At 47.0% G+C, this 19,028-nt stretch overlaps 1 protein-coding gene across 1 annotated transcript in view; it reads left to right on the forward strand.

The window, feature by feature from the left end:
* The window catches only part of LOC142313153 (uncharacterized), a 241,906-nt gene that overhangs the window by 168,238 nt on the left and 54,640 nt on the right, over positions 1-19,028 (forward strand).

The following is a 19,028-nucleotide window of genomic DNA, read 5'->3' on the forward strand; positions in this document are numbered from 1 at the left end:
AATTGATCCCTTCATGTTATAACAATGATACCTTTACAAAGGATAATTGTGGTAATAAAAAAACTAAAGGATTTTATATGTCTGATATCTTAGTGATTATTTTCTCTAGTCACCCTCCACGGCAGCACACAGGAGGTTAACTCTCCACCCTAATAGGGACAGGAAACACAAAGAGGTTAAATAACCTCTCCCCACCTCCCATCTCCAGTGTTGTTTCCTGTCCCTATGGGGGCACGAAAAGGTTACCTGCGGTGATTTCGTGGCTGGTGATGAGAGTGCTGCATCAGTATTTCTTACCAACCGGGCAGCTGAGGGCGAAGCTAGCCCGCTTCCTCCTCCATCGCTACACCTGACTCCTCTGGATTCGGGACCTGCCTGCCCCTCCTGCACCTCTTGGAGGTAAAGCAGGGAAGGCTGACTTGCTGGGTACCTCCCGTAGCTCCCCGGCACCTCCTCTTCTGACACTTGCGGCAGCTGTGGGCGTGTGGAAGTGACGTCATCGGATGCCCTTTGTCGACGTCGCTTCCGGGTTCGTGCATTCCAAAGTGGCGCTGCACGGCCCTGTGGTGTTATCGGCACTCACTCCGTCGGAAGCCTGCCACCCCGACGGAAGAGGTGGAGTCATCCACTTTGTGGACAGCTGGATACATCCGGACTTCATTATAGGGACCACGGTGAGCGTGCTCTCCAGGACTGAGGATGGAGGGAGACCGCTCAACAACTCTGCTTCTGTGAATCCCAGCTCAGCCCCCGGTTCTGTGAGTACAGTGATTTGGGGGAAGGTCGGGGTTATGGGCTCGTATTGCTCTGTCGGAATTCTCCTCTTCCTGGGTGTAGGATGAGCACAATACTACAGGGCACAAGGATGGGCACAATATTACTGGGCACAATAGCAAAAGGATGGGCACAATACTACAGGGCACAAAGATGGGCACAATACTACTGGGCACAATACTACAGGGCACAAGGATGGGCACAATACTACTGGGCACAATAGCACAAAGATGGGCACAATACTACAGGGCACACGGATGGGCACAATACCACAATATGTAATACTATTGTATGTACTGAGGATTTCGATTGCGTTAGGGCAATGACAACCAGTGACGAGTTCTTGGTGCAAAAGACGTTTTATAATATGTAACCGCAATATGTGCACAGAACAGAATATACACAATAATAAGTAACCGCAATATGTAAACAGAACAAAATATACACAGTAATATGTAATCGCAATATGCACACAGAACAGTATATACACAGTGGAACATAAACACAGTAAATACCTGCCGGGTTCAGAGCAAAGGGGAATTCTCGGGGCCGCACACTGGACTCCCCCAGGGAGACCACCAGGAGCGAACCCCTATACAGGGGCTGTCCGGCAATCACCCCAGAAGGCCTAAATGCGCAGCAGCCGGGACACAAAAAGATATAGTCCAAAAAATGTCCGTACGTGATGTGAGTCCTAGGGTGGATATGAACGGAAGGGACCGGGCAGAAGTGCTGACCAGAGACGGCAGACAGAGTCTGAGCACAGTTGGATGAGAGGTGAAGTCCAGAGCTGGTGTCGGGTGTTTCAACTGGATCCAAACAGCAATCAGGAGATGAGAGCAGCAGGGCAGGAGTACACAGGAAGCAGTATACTCAGGCAACTAGACTAAGCTTAGGGGCGGCTTTTAAACAGATGGACAGGAAGTAGGGCAACAGAACAGAAAACTCCATGTTAACAAAGGGCAAGATCCTTCAAAAGAAAACTGGAAATCCCGGAACTCTGACACAATGATTGGCACTATACCACAAGGATGAGCACCTTACTACAGGGCACACGGATTGGGGATATTATTGCAGCATGGGGACATTACTACAAGATTTTGGCTGAGATTACTATATGATGCTGCTAATTGTAAAACAATATTACAAGAAGGTGATAAAATGTAAAAAATACTTTTTTCTATTTAAACTTAACTAAACATACACCCAGCTGAGTTTGAGACCCCTGACAAACTAATAGGAATAAAGTCTGAAGATTCCAGATCTGTAGATATTTGCAATGTTCTTGCAATATTTATTGTGAGGGATTTTCTTCGAGATTTACTTGTTCGAATTGGAGCGGATATTTTCTTTTTCTTATATACTATATATACGATGAGAATAAGACATCAAACAATATCTATAAACCATCAGAAGATGTTTGCACGACATTAAGCTAACAGCCAAATGGTGCAGAGAAAGGCGGCAATCGATCTCCCCCCTAGAAGTTGGACTCCTGGGACAAACAGGGGACAAATTTGGAGTTGGAAAAATGTGTGATCAGTGTTGGACAGAAATAAACTCCATTTTAGTATAGGTTATTACTTATGTTGTGCTCTGATCGGGAAGAACAGGAATTATTAGCACTTTGGGAACTTCACAGAATGGATTGATAAAAGGTATAACTAGATTGTCCCCATTATTTAGAGGAATGTAATATGTACATTTTGTAATTTTAAGAATGACTTTCAATATCTGCAATTATTTTACTTGATAAAGGATAAAAATAAATGGTATTCACTGATAAAGGGGAGAATAGATCAATAGAAAATTAATCAATAGATGTAAGGGGAAGAAAAATTAACAGTTGTCTCAATTTTATCGATCATTGTTGGATATTTGGCTGACAACATCCACTTGTTACACGCCTGTCCCGTGTCTGGGATCTGCTCCTTCCCCCGGTCTGCTAAACTTTCTTGTGCTCCAGGTTGGGCTTTGTAAGTAGCCGGACACGCTCCATGTGCTGAGCTTAACTGGCTTATATAAGGCTACCAAGATGCACACCTGTGTCCTGGTATTAAGACTATTAGTTTGTGTGTGCACAGCGACCTGTCTGCAGTCTCCAGAACATCTCCAGACTATCTGTGGCCTCCAGCACCTCAGCTACCAATCTGCCTGTGGCTTCCAGTATATCTGCACCTGTCTGCAGTCTCCAGAACATCTCCAGACTATCTGTGGCCTCCAGCACCTCAGCTACCAATCTGCCTGTGGCTTCCAGTATCTGCACCTGTCTGAGGTCTCCAGGACATCTGCGACTTCCAATTCCTCAGTTTCCTGTCTGCCTGCGGCTTTCAGAACCTCTCTAGCCTCTCTGCAGTCTTCAGGACATCTGCTGTATGCCTGCGACAGCTTTTGCGTCTGCTGCTCGTCCCTGGTTTTCCAGGATATCTGCTACATGTCCATCAATGGCTTCCATGATGTCAGCTATCTACCTACAGCTTCCATTACCTCTGACAGGAGAATTACTTCAGGGAGAGCCGCCAATAGCTTTGTTACGTAACTTCTAGCCTGTAGGTAGTGAAACATGGGAATGTGACAGTAGGATATTTAGCCTGCAGCTCCTCTATTGAGTACATGCGATGTTCCTCTAGATATATCAAGTGTCTGACAGAAGTTATACCCTGAGAATGCCAACGATAGAAGACAGGGTGAGAGTGACCATGTTGGAAATGTGGATTACCAGTGAGTGGAATAAAGAGCGACATCTGAGGAGAGATCTGAAAATGCCGGTGTAGTTTCTGCCATGCCCTCCATGTAGAAATCAGAAGAGGGTTTGCTTTCACTTCCCTGACAGCTCGGTGTATGGGAGGTGTAAGAGCGCGGGGAGAGCCAGCCCTGGTGTAAGGCAGCACCCCAAGCCATGCTGGGTGTAGCAAGAAACCCCCCCAACCAATCCATCACCGCCCGGAGCAGAGATGCTGGATTATAGTGTTTAATATTGGGGAAATTTATCCCTCCCTTTCCCTTCAACTGCTGGAGTCATTTATAAGCTATACGGAGTTTTTCCCCTCCCAAATAAGTAAGTGATATAGGTAGCTGATTCGCTTCTCCTCCTTAGGAGCCAAATAGATTGGGAGAGCGTGAAAAAGATAGAGAAGATGTGGAAATTCTGTCGTGTTAATTAGGTTATCACTACCCAGATATGAGAAACTGAAGTTTCTCCATTTAACCAGAGTGGATTCTAAATTGTTGATGTACAGTTTGATATTAGTATTATATAAGCTGGCCGGGAGCCTCGTCACTTTCACTGCCAGATATTGTAAAGAGCAGGTAGTCCACTGGCAGGGAGATCTCGATGCCCACAACGGCCGGGGGGACCTCGTAGCACCATTACCTCTGTTTTATCCCAGTTAATAGTATAACCTGATAAGTCACCCATTGCTTCTACGTCTTATATAAAGTGAACCTAGGACTTGTTTAGGGTTGGTCACGATCAGTAAGAGATCATCTGCGAACGCAGCAATTTTTGTGTCCCCTAAAGGTAGGGGTCTGCAACAGATAACGTAGTAAAGGGTCAATAGAGAGGTTAAATAAGAGGCGACAATGTACATCCCTGTTTGACTCCTCGGAAGAGGTCTATTGGTGGTGTGGTATAACTATGTACTGTCACGCAGGTGGTTGCATTTGTGTGTAGGTAGGGAATATATTGTTGGAATTTTGAGCCAAATCCTCCCCTACCTACTAAAACCTCATATAAGAAGGGCCATGCTACTTTATCAAAGGCCTTTTCGTCATCCAGACTCATCAGCATTGCAGCCGGTTGCGAATGGATCTTGGGCAAGGACAGTAGCCGTGACCGCCAATCGTATGTTTGTCACACTGCTTCGCCCTTGGGTAAAACTCATCTGGGCCTCGCAGAGAAGACACGGCAGTAGGACCTGTAAGCGGCTTGCCACAATTTTCGCTAACAGTTTATAATCGTGGTTGAGAAGTGAGATAGGGCGGTAAGACTGTGGCAGTTGTGGGTTAGGGATTTGGTTTAGGGATAACTATGGTGAATGAATCAGTATACCAGTCTATGGGGATCCCTAGGAGGAAAGTTACATTGAAAAAGATTAGTAAGGATGGATATCAGGTCAGGGGGTAAAATCTTATAATATTAAGCAGTATAACCATCAGGGCCTGGAGAGTTACCATTATATGTGCCTGCTATGGCTTGTCTTACTTCATCCTCTGTTATCCTTGAGTCTGGCATCTCCTGTTGCTCACTAGTCAGGGATACATCTTCTTCAACATCTTTTTATAGTAATGTTTCAAAGAAACAGCTGCAAACAATGACATATCACCCTGGCTTTAACATATAAATCCCTTAATTCCCAGATCACCAGATAAGGAACTTGTAACCATTATCTATTCTAAATAACTTTTTTTATTTCAATAAATCTTTATCTTCTGCCCTATTGCCCAGGCAGGAGAAGCCTAGATAAATAAAGTCTGGACAATAGCTAACGCTTCCCCTCTTCATACATCAGCAGATATAGAATCATGAGTACAGAGAACTACAATTACTTATAATATCCAGCTATTAATATGAGATTAAAAATCCTATAACACGACTTATAATGAATACAGACTATTGAATATTAATATGAGATTAATATTTTCATAACAACCTCATGTGAGCCTTTGATAGAATCCAAGACCATGGCTCCCAATGGTGCAGTAATGAACTCTTTTGGGGGGAGTTCCTTTGAGGGGGTCCTGTCACACCCCTGTCCTGGGTCTGGGCTCTTCTCCCTTCCCCCGGTCTGCTGAACTTTCTTGTGCTCCACATTGGGCTGTGTAAGTATCCCAGCGTGCTCCATGTGTTGGGCTTCCTAGGCCTATATAAAGTCTATCAAAACATAAACCTGTGCCTTGTAGTAAGACTATTAGTTTTCTTTATGTGCACAGCGACCTGTCTGTGGTCTCCAGGACGTCTCCTCTCTGCAGTTTCCAGTGCCTCGGTTACCTGTCTGCATGCGGCTTTATATCCCTCTGACCCTATCTGCAGTCTCCAGGACGTCTCCTGCTGCGGCTTCTGTACTTCTGCTACTCGCCCCCGATCTTCCATGACCTCTGCTAATGTCTGTTTACAGCTTCCAGTGCCGCACTTTATGAGCCTCTGACATAAACTTCCCCTCATCCAGCACCATGACACCCAGCCCAGCAGAGCCCTGCATACACTGAGGAGCTGATCATGTGACCCCTGACTCCTCCCCTCCATGTGACATCACAGATCTTGTAAGCACAGAGCAGCCATATATCTAGTGTGCGGCTCTGCAGGTGGAGGTAGGTGCAGGGTATTATATATCTAGTGTGCGGCTCTGCAGGTGGAGGTAGGTGCAGGGTATTATATATCTAGTGTGCGGCTCTGCAGGTGGAGGTAGGTGCAGGGTATTATATATCTAGTGTGCGGCTCTGCAGGTGGAGGTAGGTGCAGGGTATTATATATCTAGTGTGCGGCTCTGCAGGTGGAGGTAGGTGCAGGGTATTATATATCTAGTGTGCGGCTCTGCAGGTGGAGGTAGGTGCAGGGTATTATATATCTAGTGTGCGGCTCTGCAGGTGGAGGTAGGTGCAGGGTATTATATATCTAGTGTGCGGCTCTGCAGGTGGAGGTAGGTGCAGGGTATTATATATCTAGTGTGCGGCTCTGCAGGTGGAGGTAGGTGCAGGGTATTATATATCTAGTGTGCGGCTCTGCAGGTGGAGGTAGGTGCAGGGTATTATATATCTAGTGTGCGGCTCTGCAGGTGGAGGTAGGTGCAGGGTATTATATATCTAGTGTGCGGCTCTGCAGGTGGAGGTAGGTGCAGGGTATTATATATCTAGCGTGCGGCTCTGCAGGTGGAGGTAGGTGCAGGGTATTATATATCTAGTGTGCGGCTCTGCAGGTGGAGGTAGGTGCAGGTTATTATATATCTAGTGTGCGGCTCTGCAGGTGGAGGTAGGTGCAGGGTATTATATATCTAGTGTGCGGCTCTGCAGGTGGAGGTAGGTGCAGGGTATTATATATCTAGTGTGCGGCTCTGCAGGTGGAGGTAGGTGCAGGGTATTATATATCTAGTGTGCGGCTCTGCAGGTGGAGGTAGGTGCAGGTTATTATATATCTAGTGTGCGGCTCTGCAGGTGGAGGTAGGTGCAGGGTATTATATATCTGTGTGCGGCTCTGCAGGTGGAGGTAGGTGCAGGGTATTATATATCTGTGTGCGGCTCTGCAGGTGGAGGTAGGTGCAGGGTATTATATATCTAGTGTGCGGCTCTGCAGGTGGAGGTAGGTGCAGGGTATTATATATCTAGTGTGCGGCTCTGCAGGTGGAGGTAGGTGCAGGGTATTATATATCTAGTGTGCGGCTCTGCAGGTGGAGGTAGGTGCAGGGTATTATATATCTAGTGTGCGGCTCTGCAGGTGGAGGTAGGTGCAGGGTATTATATATCTAGTGTGCGGCTCTGCAGGTGGAGGTAGGTGCAGGGTATTATATATCTAGTGTGCGGCTCTGCAGGTGGAGGTAGGTGCAGGTTATTATATATCTGTGTGCGGCTCTGCAGGTGGAGGTGTGTGGAGATTCCCCATTACTGGGCTCAGGCTCCATACACATTAGATGCTGGGAAGAACAATCGCTCTATAGAAGAGAATTCTCCTGATTGCCCCGTGAAGGATGGATATGGACAGGGACAAGATGGCGGAGAGGATCATACACCTCACCCTAGAGATCCTCTTCCGGCTTACTGGAGAGGTGAGAGATTCTGATGACGTCACATTACATCATTCTTATCTATGGGAATAACAGATGGACAGAACTGGAGAGGTGAGGACTCTGGAAATGTCTGGAGTGAGATTTATTACTGTGTCTCTCCATAACCAGGATTACACAGTAGTGAAGAAGACCTCTAGTGAGCGCTGTCAGGCCCCTGTGTCTGAGGGATGGGGAAGACCCCTGAGCCCAATCACGGGGCCTCCACCTCACCCCCCGATACATGATGACATCAATGACCAGAAGATCCTAGAACTCACCTACAAGATGATTGAGCTGCTGACTGGAGAGGTGACACTGCTGGGAATGCTGGGACATTATACAGTAACGCTATGAAGGGATCGGGGGTGACGGTATCATTGTATGTGTCAGGTTCCTATAAGGTGTCAGGACGTCACCGTCTATTTCTCCATGGAGGAGTGGGAGTATTTAGAAGGACACAAAGATCTGTACAAGGACGTCATGATGGAGGATCCCCAGCCCCTCACATCACCAGGTAATAGACAGGACTAAATACACACGGCCTATAATTATCTGTATGTAAGGAATGAATTCAGTCCCTGTATGTGTCTCCTCCAGGTCTATCCAGTAAGAGGACAACACCGGAGAGATGTCCCCGTCCTCTTCTCCCACAGGACTGTAAACAAGAAGACCCCGATGTTCCTCAGGATCATCAGGTAGATGGAGAGAAGGAGCCATGAAATCTCCTATGATGTGTAGACGGCTGTGAAGGTCTTGTGCTCAGTCTTGTTTTATCCTCCAGTATTATATGTGTTAGGCTCTGTGCGCACTGGGAAATGGAATTTTCTTGAGAAAATTCCGCATCCTCTCAAAGATTACCGCACCCGCGGTAAAAAACCGCGGGAAACCGCACCCGAAAACCGCATGCGGTTTGCCGCGGTTTGCCGCGGCTTTACCGCGGTATTGTTCGCGGTATTGCCGCGGTTTTGCCGCGTGCGGGTTGGGATGTGCTTTATTGCATTCAATGCAATAAAGCACATTGAAAAGAAAAAAAAAAAAAAAAAAAATACATTTAATTCTGATAGTAGATAGACAGAAGAATAGATAGATAGATAGACAGACAGAGGGATAGATAGATAGAGGGATAGACAGATCGCTGCATTTCCCACGGTCGGCAGTGAGTTCACATTACCGGCCGTGGGAAATGACCGGTAATTACCTCTGCTGTCTGCTGCATTCAGCCTGTGTCTGTGACAGTCGCGGCTCGATGTCAGCAGTGCAGGACGCAGGAGCCGGAGCTGTGGATGTCGGAGCGGTGGATTACGCCGGAGCTTTGTTACGGGAGGGGTTAATAAAATGGTGAACGAGGCTTGTTGGTTTTATTTAAAATAAAGGATTTTTCGGTGTCTGTGTTTTTTTCACTTTACTTACGGGTTGATCATGTCAGCTGTCACATAGACGCTGCCATGATCAAGCCTGGGGTTAATGGCGGTGGTCCCCCATCACCATTAACCCCTTGTATTACCTTGTCACCACTGCTACACGGTGGCAAGAAGAGCCGAGGACACGCCGGCGCTGCCGCATATTGCATGCGACTGTGCCGGGGCAGCTGCGGCTGATATTCTCGGCTGCCGGAGGGGGAGTGAGGCGGGGGACATTACCCCTGCCCCTGTCCCTCCCCAGCCTGAGAATACCGGGCCGCCGCTGTGTGCTTACCTCGGCTGGAAGGTAAATATGCAGCGGAGCCCACGCTCTTTTTTTTCTATATTTCCGTTTTCTTTCTATGTGTGTTCTATGTGATCTATGTCTGTGATGTGTTCTGTGTCTGATGTGTGTGTGTTTACTCTGCACGACTTCCTGTTCCTGTAATGACATCACTTCCCTGCAAAACCGCAAGCAAGTGATGCACATTACGGAGGTAAACCGCAAAATACCGCAGGGAATAACGCAGGAAAACGCAGTGAACCGCACAGAATTTGCTGCCTGCGTTATTCCCTGCGGGATTTCATGATTAACATTGAGTCAATGGAGTGAAATCCCGCAGCGATGTGCGGAAAAGAAGTGACATGCACTTGTTTTTGCTGCGGGATTCCCGCAGCAAAACATGCAGCTGTCAAATTCCGCCCAGTGCGCACAGGATTTTTTTTCTCCATAGGATTTGCTGGTGATTCACTGCAGAGATGTTATGAACATTTTCTGCAGCGAAACATGCAGCAAATCCGCTGCAAAATCCGCGAAAAATCCGGTAAGTGCGCACATAGCCTTATACTTGTGTAATGAGAGCGGTGGAGATGGCAGGATTAGAGCTGATCATAGATGGGACTTCTCCATCTGTCTGTGACTTTTACAATATTTGTTTCAGGGGGAAGATCTGCCCCATATTAATACTACAGAGACATATGTGAGGGGTGATGAGCGGAGTAAAGAGGAGATTCCTACAGGTGACAGTGCAGGTGAGTAGTGGTCTCTATAAACCGATGAGTAAAAGGATAACAATCTCTTGATCTTTTGACTTTCATTCTCCATATCTCACAATCACCTTGAACGGGAGACGACTTTCATTTTATAGACGATCATCTTAGCTATCTCATACATAAATTTACTTTTTATTATCGCACCATATATTCCTTGGAGTTTTACAAGTAAAAAGGTATCCATAAAAAACAAATACAACAATTATGAACATTACAAATCAGACTGGTACAGGAGGAGAGAGGACCCTGCCCGCGAGGGCTCACATTCTACAGGGAATGGGTGATGGTACATTAGGTGAGGACAGAGCTGGTTGCGCAGTGGTGTACTGGACTGAGGGTTATTGTAGGTTGTAGGCTTGTCAGAAGAGGTGGGTCTTCAGGTTCTTCTTGAAGCTTTCCACGGTAGGCAAGAGACTGATATGCTGGGGTAGAGCGTTCTAGAGTATGGGGGAGGCACGGGAGAAATCTTGTATGCGATTGTGGGAATAGGAGATCTTCTCCGGATCTGAGGTTGCGTGCAGGTAGGTACCGGGAGACTAGGTCACAGATGTAAAGCGAACACAGGTTGTAGAGGGCTTTGTATGTGATGGATAGTGTTTTGAACTGGAGTCTTTTAGCAATGGGAAGCCAGTGAAGGGATTGGCAGAGTGGCGAGGCTGGGGAATAGGAAGGGGAGAGTTATATTAATCGGGACGCAGAGTTGAGGATAGATCGGAGGGGTGCAAGAGTGTTGTAAGGGAGGCCAGAGAGCAGGAGGCTGCAGTAGTCGAGGTGGGAGATGATGAGGGCATGCACTAATGTTTTTGCTGATTCTTGAATAAGGAATGTACAAATCTGGGAGATATTTTTGAGTTGTAGTCGGCAGGAGGTGAAGAGGGCTTGGATGTGTGGCTTGAAGGATAGAGCAGAATCGAGGGTTACACTGAGGCAACGAGCTTGTGAGACTGGGGAGAGTGAGCCTCCATCAACTTTGATGAATAGGCTTGTTGAAGGGGTTGAGAGAGGAAGAGGAAAGACAATGAATTCTGTTTTGACTTTAGGAATCGAGCAGAGAAAAAGGATGACATCACAAACAGACATTGTGGGATTCTGGTTAGTAAAGTGGTGATGTCAGATCCAGAGAGGTGGATCTGTGTATCATCGGCATAGAGATGATACTGCAAGCCGTGGGACTCTATGAGCTGTCCCAGGCCGAAGGTGTAAATGGAGAACAGCAGTGGTCCAAGAACTGAACCTTGGGGGACACCGACAGATAGAGGGTGAGATGAGGAAGTGGTGTGAGAATGGGAGACGCTAAAAGTCCGGTCAGTTAGTTATGAAAAGATCCAAGATAGCGCCATGTCTGTGATGCCCAGAGATGAGAGAATCTGTAGTAGTAGGGAGTGGTCTACAGTATCAAAGGCACATGGCTCCGCTCCCTACACACCGATCGCGCGCGGCTCCGCTCCCTACACGCCGCCCGCGCGCAGCTCCGCTCCCTACACGCCGCCCGCGCGCAGCTCCGCTCCCTACACACCGCCCGCGCGCGGCTCCGCTCCCTACAACGCCGCCCGCGCGCCTCCGCTCCCTACAACGCCGCCCGCGCGCGCGCACCTCCCCTCCCTACAACGCCGCCCGCGCGCATCTCCACTCCCTACAATGCCGCCCACGCGCGCCTCCGCTCCCTACAACGCCGCCCGCGCGCGCCTTTGCTCCCTACAACGCCGCCCGCGCGCCTCTGCTACATCCACACTGTAAACCCCTCCTGACCCCTTGACATAAACTTCCCCTCATCTAGCACCATAAAAACCAGCACAGCAGAGTCCTGCATACACTGAGGAGCTGATCATGTGACCCCTGACTCCTCCCCTCCATGTGACATCATCACAGGTCCTGTAAGCACAGAGCAGCCATATATCTAGTGTGCGGCTCTGCAGGTGGAGGTAGGTGCAGGGTATTATATATCTGTGTGCGGCTCTGCAGGTGGAGGTAGGTGCAGGGTATTATATATCTAGTGTGCGGCTCTGCAGGTGGAGGTAGGTGCAGGGTATTATATATCTAGTGTGCGGCTCTGCAGGTGGAGGTAGGTGCAGGGTATTATATATCTAGTGTGCGGCTCTGCAGGTGGAGGTAGGTGCAGGGTATTATATATCTAGTGTGCGGCTCTGCAGGTGGAGGTAGGTGCAGGGTATTATATATCTAGTGTGCGGCTCTGCAGGTGGAGGTAGGTGCAGGGTATTATATATCTAGTGTGCGGCTCTGCAGGTGGAGGTAGGTGCAGGGTATTATATATCTAGTGTGCGGCTCTGCAGGTGGAGGTAGGTGCAGGGTATTATATATCTAGTGTGCGGCTCTGCAGGTGGAGGTAGGTGCAGGGTATTATATATCTAGTGTGCGGCTCTGCAGGAGGAGGTAGGTGCAGGGTATTATATATCTAGTGTGCGGCTCTGCAGGAGGAGGTAGGTGCAGGGTATTATATATCTAGTGTGCGGCTCTGCAGGTGGAGGTAGGTGCAGGGTATTATATATCTAGTGTGCGGCTCTGTAGGTGCAGGGTATTATATATCTGGTGTGCGGCTCTGCAGGTGGAGGCAGGTGCAGGTTATTATATATCTAGTGTGCGGCTCTGCAGGTGGAGGTAGGTGCAGGGTATTATATATCTAGTGTGCGGCTCTGCAGGAGGAGGTAGGTGCAGGGTATTATATATCTAGTGTGCGGCTCTGCAGGAGGAGGTAGGTGCAGGGTATTATATATCTAGTGTGCGGCTCTGCAGGTGGAGGTAGGTGCAGGGTATTATATATCTAGTGTGCGGCTCTGCAGGTGGAGGTAGGTGCAGGGTATTATATATCTGGTGTGCGGCTCTGCAGGTGGAGGTAGGTGCAGGGTATTATATATCTAGTGTGCGGCTCTGCAGGTGGAGGTAGGTGCAGGGTATTATATATCTGGTGTGCGGCTCTGCAGGTGGAGGTAGGTGCAGAGTTTTGTACATTCAGGTTAACTGCTTAATGCGGCGGCCATGTTTTGCAGTTTTGACCAGTGTCCTCTATGAGGTGATGTCTCTGGAGTTTCCTCGGATTTCGCTGATTCTGGTTTTTCCTCACATATTGGAGCTCAGGACAGTTATAAATTTAGGACGATATTTTTTGCTTTTATTTGTAAAAAAAAATCGTAAATTTAATGAAAATTTTGCTATTTTCTGCCGATAAACCAGAGATTCTGTCATACAAATAGATAATAAATCACATTCCCCACATGTCACTTTACATCAGTGCAAGTTTTGATACACTATTTTTTGGGGTTAGGAAGTTAGAAGGGGTCAAAGTTCACCATCAATTCTTTTTCTTCAAAATTTACAAAACCATTTTTTTAGGGCCCACGTCACATTGGAAGTGACTTTGAGAGGCCGAGGTGACCGAAAATGCCCAAACGTGACCCCTTTCTAAAAACTGCACCCCTCAAAGTGCTCACAACCACATCCAAGAAGTTTATTAACAGGTGCTTCACAGGACCCAAAGCGATGTGGAATGAAAAACAAAAATGATCATTGTGCCTAAAAATGTTGCTCTAGTTTAATTTATTCACTTTTAGAAGAAATAACACAACAAAATGGACCCCAAAATGTGTTCCCCACTTCCTTATGAGCGCGCTGATACCCCACATGTGGCCAGAAACCTCTGTTTTGACAAATGGGAGGAGCCGGAACAAAAGGAGCAATATTTGAATTTTAGAACACAAATTTGGCTGAAATAGATTGCGGGCCCCTAAGGTACCTAAACATCAGAAACCTCCACAAGTTACCCCATTTTGGAAAATAGACCCCTCAAGCATTTTATCTAGGGGTATAGTGAGCATTTTGAACCCACAGGTACTTCACAGAATTTATAATATTTGGCTGTGATATTGAAAATGTTTTTTTTTTTTTCTTTACACAAATGATGATTTAGCACCAAATTTCTCATCTTTTTCAAGTGGTAATGTGTCACCCAGGGTTATGGTGTACTTGGTCCCGGGCGCTGTATAACTGGGAATGTCACTTTGGTGGCCGTTGTCCGGTTCCGTGCACTGGGTGCTTTTTTAAAGGGGAGTATTTTTAAAGGGGAGATTAAAGTTATTTATGTGACGCCACCTGCGGGTAGCGGTTAGGATGGTGAAACCGGCGCTGCTGAGGTTTTTTATCCCCCAGGGCTGGTGGTAATGGCAGCTGTGGTGGAAGGCCCTTCGCAGGTAGGGATGAGCCTATGAGATGTATGATGGAGTAATAAGGGAGGCCACACCGTGGGTTGTAGTTAACAGTCTCTACTCACTCTTGACCCTTGGATGGCTGGTTCAGGTCCCTGTATTTCCAGTGCCAGTTGATGACTCGGTTGCTCTGTCCCCGGCACTCTCAGTGTGGTTGCGTCCCCATAGTGTGAAGCGGTTTGGGGCCCGACTGTCCCTTTTGTAGTGGTGGCAGTATCCTTGTCCCTACGGTGGCCAGTGTGGACCCTGTAGGGCTGGTCTGTCTCGAAACCTGAACCTTGCTTTACTGCTGATGCCCCCGGATTTGTAGGTCAGTGCGGTCCGTGAAGGTCCCATCACTGTGCAGGTATTTGCCAGGCCGTCTGAAACTGTCGCCTGACCTAGGGCCCTGTGTCCCGTGCGTGCTCTGGTTCTAGCAGTACTCGGGAGTACCTGCCCTGGCGACCACTCTCCTGTGCCCCCAGGACACCGTTACACGACCCAGCTCGAGGCACGTCTTTCCTCTTTCACTACTACTCAGGTCTTGTGCAGTCCCCTCCCACCAGGTGGTCTATTCCTTCTGGTTTAGCTCCGCCCTCTAGTTGGCCATCCCCTTGTCTCTGACTAACCAATGACCCCTGGTTTGGAGTGGTAACTAGGATTTTGTTGTGTATTGCTGTGGCTGGCACTGGTGTTCCAGGTCCCAGGAGGTAGGTCCTGCATCCCCGTGAGGATGCAGTTCCCAGTAGGGCCCTGAGTAGCTCAGGGGCGCTACAGTAATACCAAAAAGTGGACCCCCACAGTTTATCACCCGCTTTCGTATGAGCATGGTGATACCCCACTGTTTGGACAAATGGGAGGGCTCGGAACGGAAGGAGCAATAAATATTTACATATTAGAAAACAAATTTGACTGAAAAAGATCGCGGGTACCATGTAGCATTTGTAGGGCCCCTAAGGAAACTAGACCCCTCAAGGAATTTCTCTAGATGCTTCGTGAGCACTTTGATCCCCTGGGTGTTTCTCAGAATTTTATAACGTTGAGCCGTAAAAATAAAAAAAAAAAAAATTACCACAAAATTGTTACTTCAACCAGGTAGCTTTTTTTCACAAGGGTATCAAGAAAAAATGCACCATAAAATGTACTGTGCAATGTCTCCTGAGTACACAGATACCTCATATGTGGTCGAAATCAACTGTTTGCGCGCACGGTAAGGCTCGGAAGGGAAGGAGCGCCATTTGACTGTAAAATTGGCTGGAATCATTAGCGGATGCCATGTCGTGTTTGGAGAGCCCCTGAGGTCCCTAAACAGTAGAGCTCTCCTACATGTGACCCCATTTTGGAAACTAGACCCCTCAAGGTATTATCTAGATGATTGGTGAGCACCTGGAACCTCCGGGGGCTTCACAGAATTTTATAACGTTAAGTTGTGAAAATAAAAAATACATTTTTACCACAAAATTGTTACTTTTTACGGAAACTTTCTGGGTATAAAACGCTTCTAACCCTGATCATGAGCACATAGCCTAAAAAGCTAGGATGGATGGTTGGATAGATAATGTCAGACACCTATATAATGTCCCATATTGTAGCATATTCTCAGCTGGTACCCTTTAGTGACTTTCATGTGGTACTAAAGGGTGTTTAGCCTTGTTTTAGTCCAAACAAAAAAAATAATTTAAAAATGAAAGAAAACGGCTAGGGTAAAGCAGACGACTGCAGACCACAGACGGCAGCTTCACCTTGGCTGGTAATCCAAAATGGAGGTCTCCCCACGTTGTTTTTTTTTAATTTATAAATACTTTTTTTAAAAAAAACATGGGGTCCCCCCAAATTAAATTACCAGCCAAGGTAAAGCAGACAGCTGTGGTCTGGTATTCTCAGGGTGGGAAGGTCCATGGTTATTTGGCCCTTCCCAGCCTAAAAATAGCAGGCTGCAGCCGCTCCACAAGTGGTGCACCCATTGGATGCACCAATCCTGACGCTTTGTCCTGGCTCTTCCTGGTGTGGTGGCAAGCAGGGTAATAAATGGGGTTGTTGGGGTTAATGATGTCATGGTGTCTGTCAGATACTTGCCATCACTAACCTAGTCAGTAATAAAAAAAAAAATAAAGACAAAAAACACTCCCCAACACATTCCCTCTTTCACCAATTTATTGAAAAGAAAAAATAAATCCGGTCTGCCATAATTCATTTTGGAGGTTCCACGATGACTCTGGACCATCCACAATATGGGAGGGACGCTCAGAGAATGTATGCCCCTTTTTCTGGAAGAGCAGACTCTCCATGTGAGGAGTGTGGGTGCAGTGATACTGCACTCACACTCCCTGGGTCAACAGCATGGCAGTGTGAGCTGCAGTAAGCTCAGTGTCGCTGCTAGCAGGGAGACGGTAGAGAGCCGCTCTGCACATGTTGCCAGCATCTTTTGAGAAGGCGGAGGAGGGATCGTCGATGCAGGAGGTAACAGGAGACCGGGGACTGACTGGGTGACCTGGCCGGACCAGGGGGGCAATTTGTCCACATCGGGGGACCGAGGGAGGAGATTTATCTCCCAACTGACATATTTGATCCTGACAGGTGGGAGATAAATCATTTTTTAAGGACTCGAATCGTTATCTCCAGGGTCTCGGCTACCCCCAGACGTTGACTGAAAGCTGGACGTTGTTATAATACAAGTGGCGTTGTCTATAGGTGATGAGTGGCTTGACACAAGGAATGCGACACTTGTTGTAGTCCATGTTCTGGATACGTCTGTGTGTGGTGGCTCTTAAAGCACTGACTCCAGCAGCGTCCACTCATTGTGAATCTCCACCAAATTTTTAAATGGTCTTTTCTTAACAATCCTCTCAAGGCTGCGATTATCCTTTTGTGTGTAATGACTATATAATATATGCGTATCCTTTTTTTCTATTGAACTACTGAAATTAACTTTTTAATGATATTCTAATTTATTGAGATGCACCTGTATATGTTTATGACCACCTGTAAATATTTCTTAGCTATTGTGTAACAATTGTTATTTTGTGCGTATGGCTGTTTTTTACCTAGTAACAGAGATTTGGATTGACAGTGGTATTTTCCTATATTTCACACATTTGGAAAGTGGGGAGTGTCAGTTCAGTATTTAAGAATTTCTTTTATTTTCATCTTACGTCTAGAGATGTACGAGTGTAATTGTTACTATTCGCTACTCGCACGAATAGTACGGTATTCGGGATACTTGTCATATTTCGCGATTTTGTGTATTCGCCTCTCTATATTTGTATGTCCCAACCAGTCAGTTTGGCACCTGATTTGCAGTTACTAAACATGCTGGGCTTCTTAACCCATTACAGTAATGCCGCAGCCATCTTGGTTGTGGCATAACTGTGATTGGCTGGCCGCGCAGCGTCATAGGGTCTATAAAAGCCCTTCCGTCACCATTTTACGCACGTTGCATCCGGAGCCAGCGTTGTATGAGTATAGGGATAGAGTAAGCAGCGGCTAGGGAAAGTGTAGGCCTATTAACACAAAAAGCCCTTTTCAGGGCTACCTGCCGTGTATAGGTCAGTGTAGCAAATGGAGGGACAGATTTTCGAGCAGGGACAGAGTTTAAAGGAGTGTGTCACTCCATAGTACCGTCCAGAATAAAATAGCTCTTTTAAGAGATGAAACCACTCAATAAGGTCACAACAGGGAGTAAGAGATTGTGGATTAGGTAGGAAATTGATATCTATTTCCACAATATTTAGGGGTTCACAGCCTGGCTTGTGGCGTCCACATCAGCCATGTTAATACATTGCTAGTGGTCTTTGCAAATACAAAGTATTACTTTAGCGTTTAGTGCTGCCTGATACACTAAACACACCGCTCCTGTTTCCACAATATTTACGGGTTCACAGCCTGACTCGTGCCGTCCGTCCACATCAGCCACAGTGGCCTTTGCCTTTGCTAGTGGCCTTTGCAAATACAAAGCAGTACTACTAGCATTTTGTGCTGCCTAATACACTAAATGCACTTCTCCTTATATGCCTTAAGGGTACTTTACACACTGCGACATCGCTAGCAATCTCGTTAGCGATGTGAAATTCTAGATCGCAAGTGCGATCTTTCGAGATCGCACATGCGTAAAATGACCTATGTGCGATCTCAAAAGATCGCACTTGCTATCTAGAATTTCACATCGCTAACGAGATCGCTAGCGATGTCGCAGTGTGTAAAGTACCCTTAGAGGTGCTGGCCTGCCCAGCTGCTAGTGTGATGTTAGAGCATGCTTCCAGCTGGGCCAGAGGTGACCCAGTAACATAGGTTTGAGAGTGACTGCTCTTACTTATACATTTGGGTGGTCCCTTCCTCATTGAGATTCAGAGTTTACAATGTGCCCATTGTAGCATTGGGCTTTACCCTCCTCCTCCATGTCAGTTTGCAGCCATCAATTCAAGTTTTCAGAGGGCCATCAGTTGTTCATCAATAATAATTGTAAATTGCTATCATATATGTATCCCCTATCTCAATCACAATGTGGGACAAGCCGTGACAAGGGTCTCCGATGACAAATATTAGTTTGGTAGGACTACTGTCCTGGTTTGTCCAGTGCACAATGTGCATTGTTCAAAAAAAAATTAGCCCTATGGCATGAGTCATGGTTGACGCAGGGAGTCGTCATCATCACAAGGGCCTCCAATGGCAAATAGTAGTTGGGCTGGAGTGTGAGTACTGTCCTGGTTTGTACACCACTGCACATATGCATAGTGTTTACAAAAATTAGCCCTATGGGCTGAGCCATGGTTGGTGCAGGAGGAAATGGCTTTCTGTGCGAAGGGGTGGACGTTAACAGCAGTAGTCAAAATCAACATTTTGGGGAATTT

The sequence above is a fragment of the Anomaloglossus baeobatrachus genome, chromosome 5, assembly GCF_048569485.1.
Source record: "Anomaloglossus baeobatrachus isolate aAnoBae1 chromosome 5, aAnoBae1.hap1, whole genome shotgun sequence".
Classification (NCBI taxonomy): Eukaryota; Metazoa; Chordata; class Amphibia; order Anura; family Aromobatidae; genus Anomaloglossus; species Anomaloglossus baeobatrachus.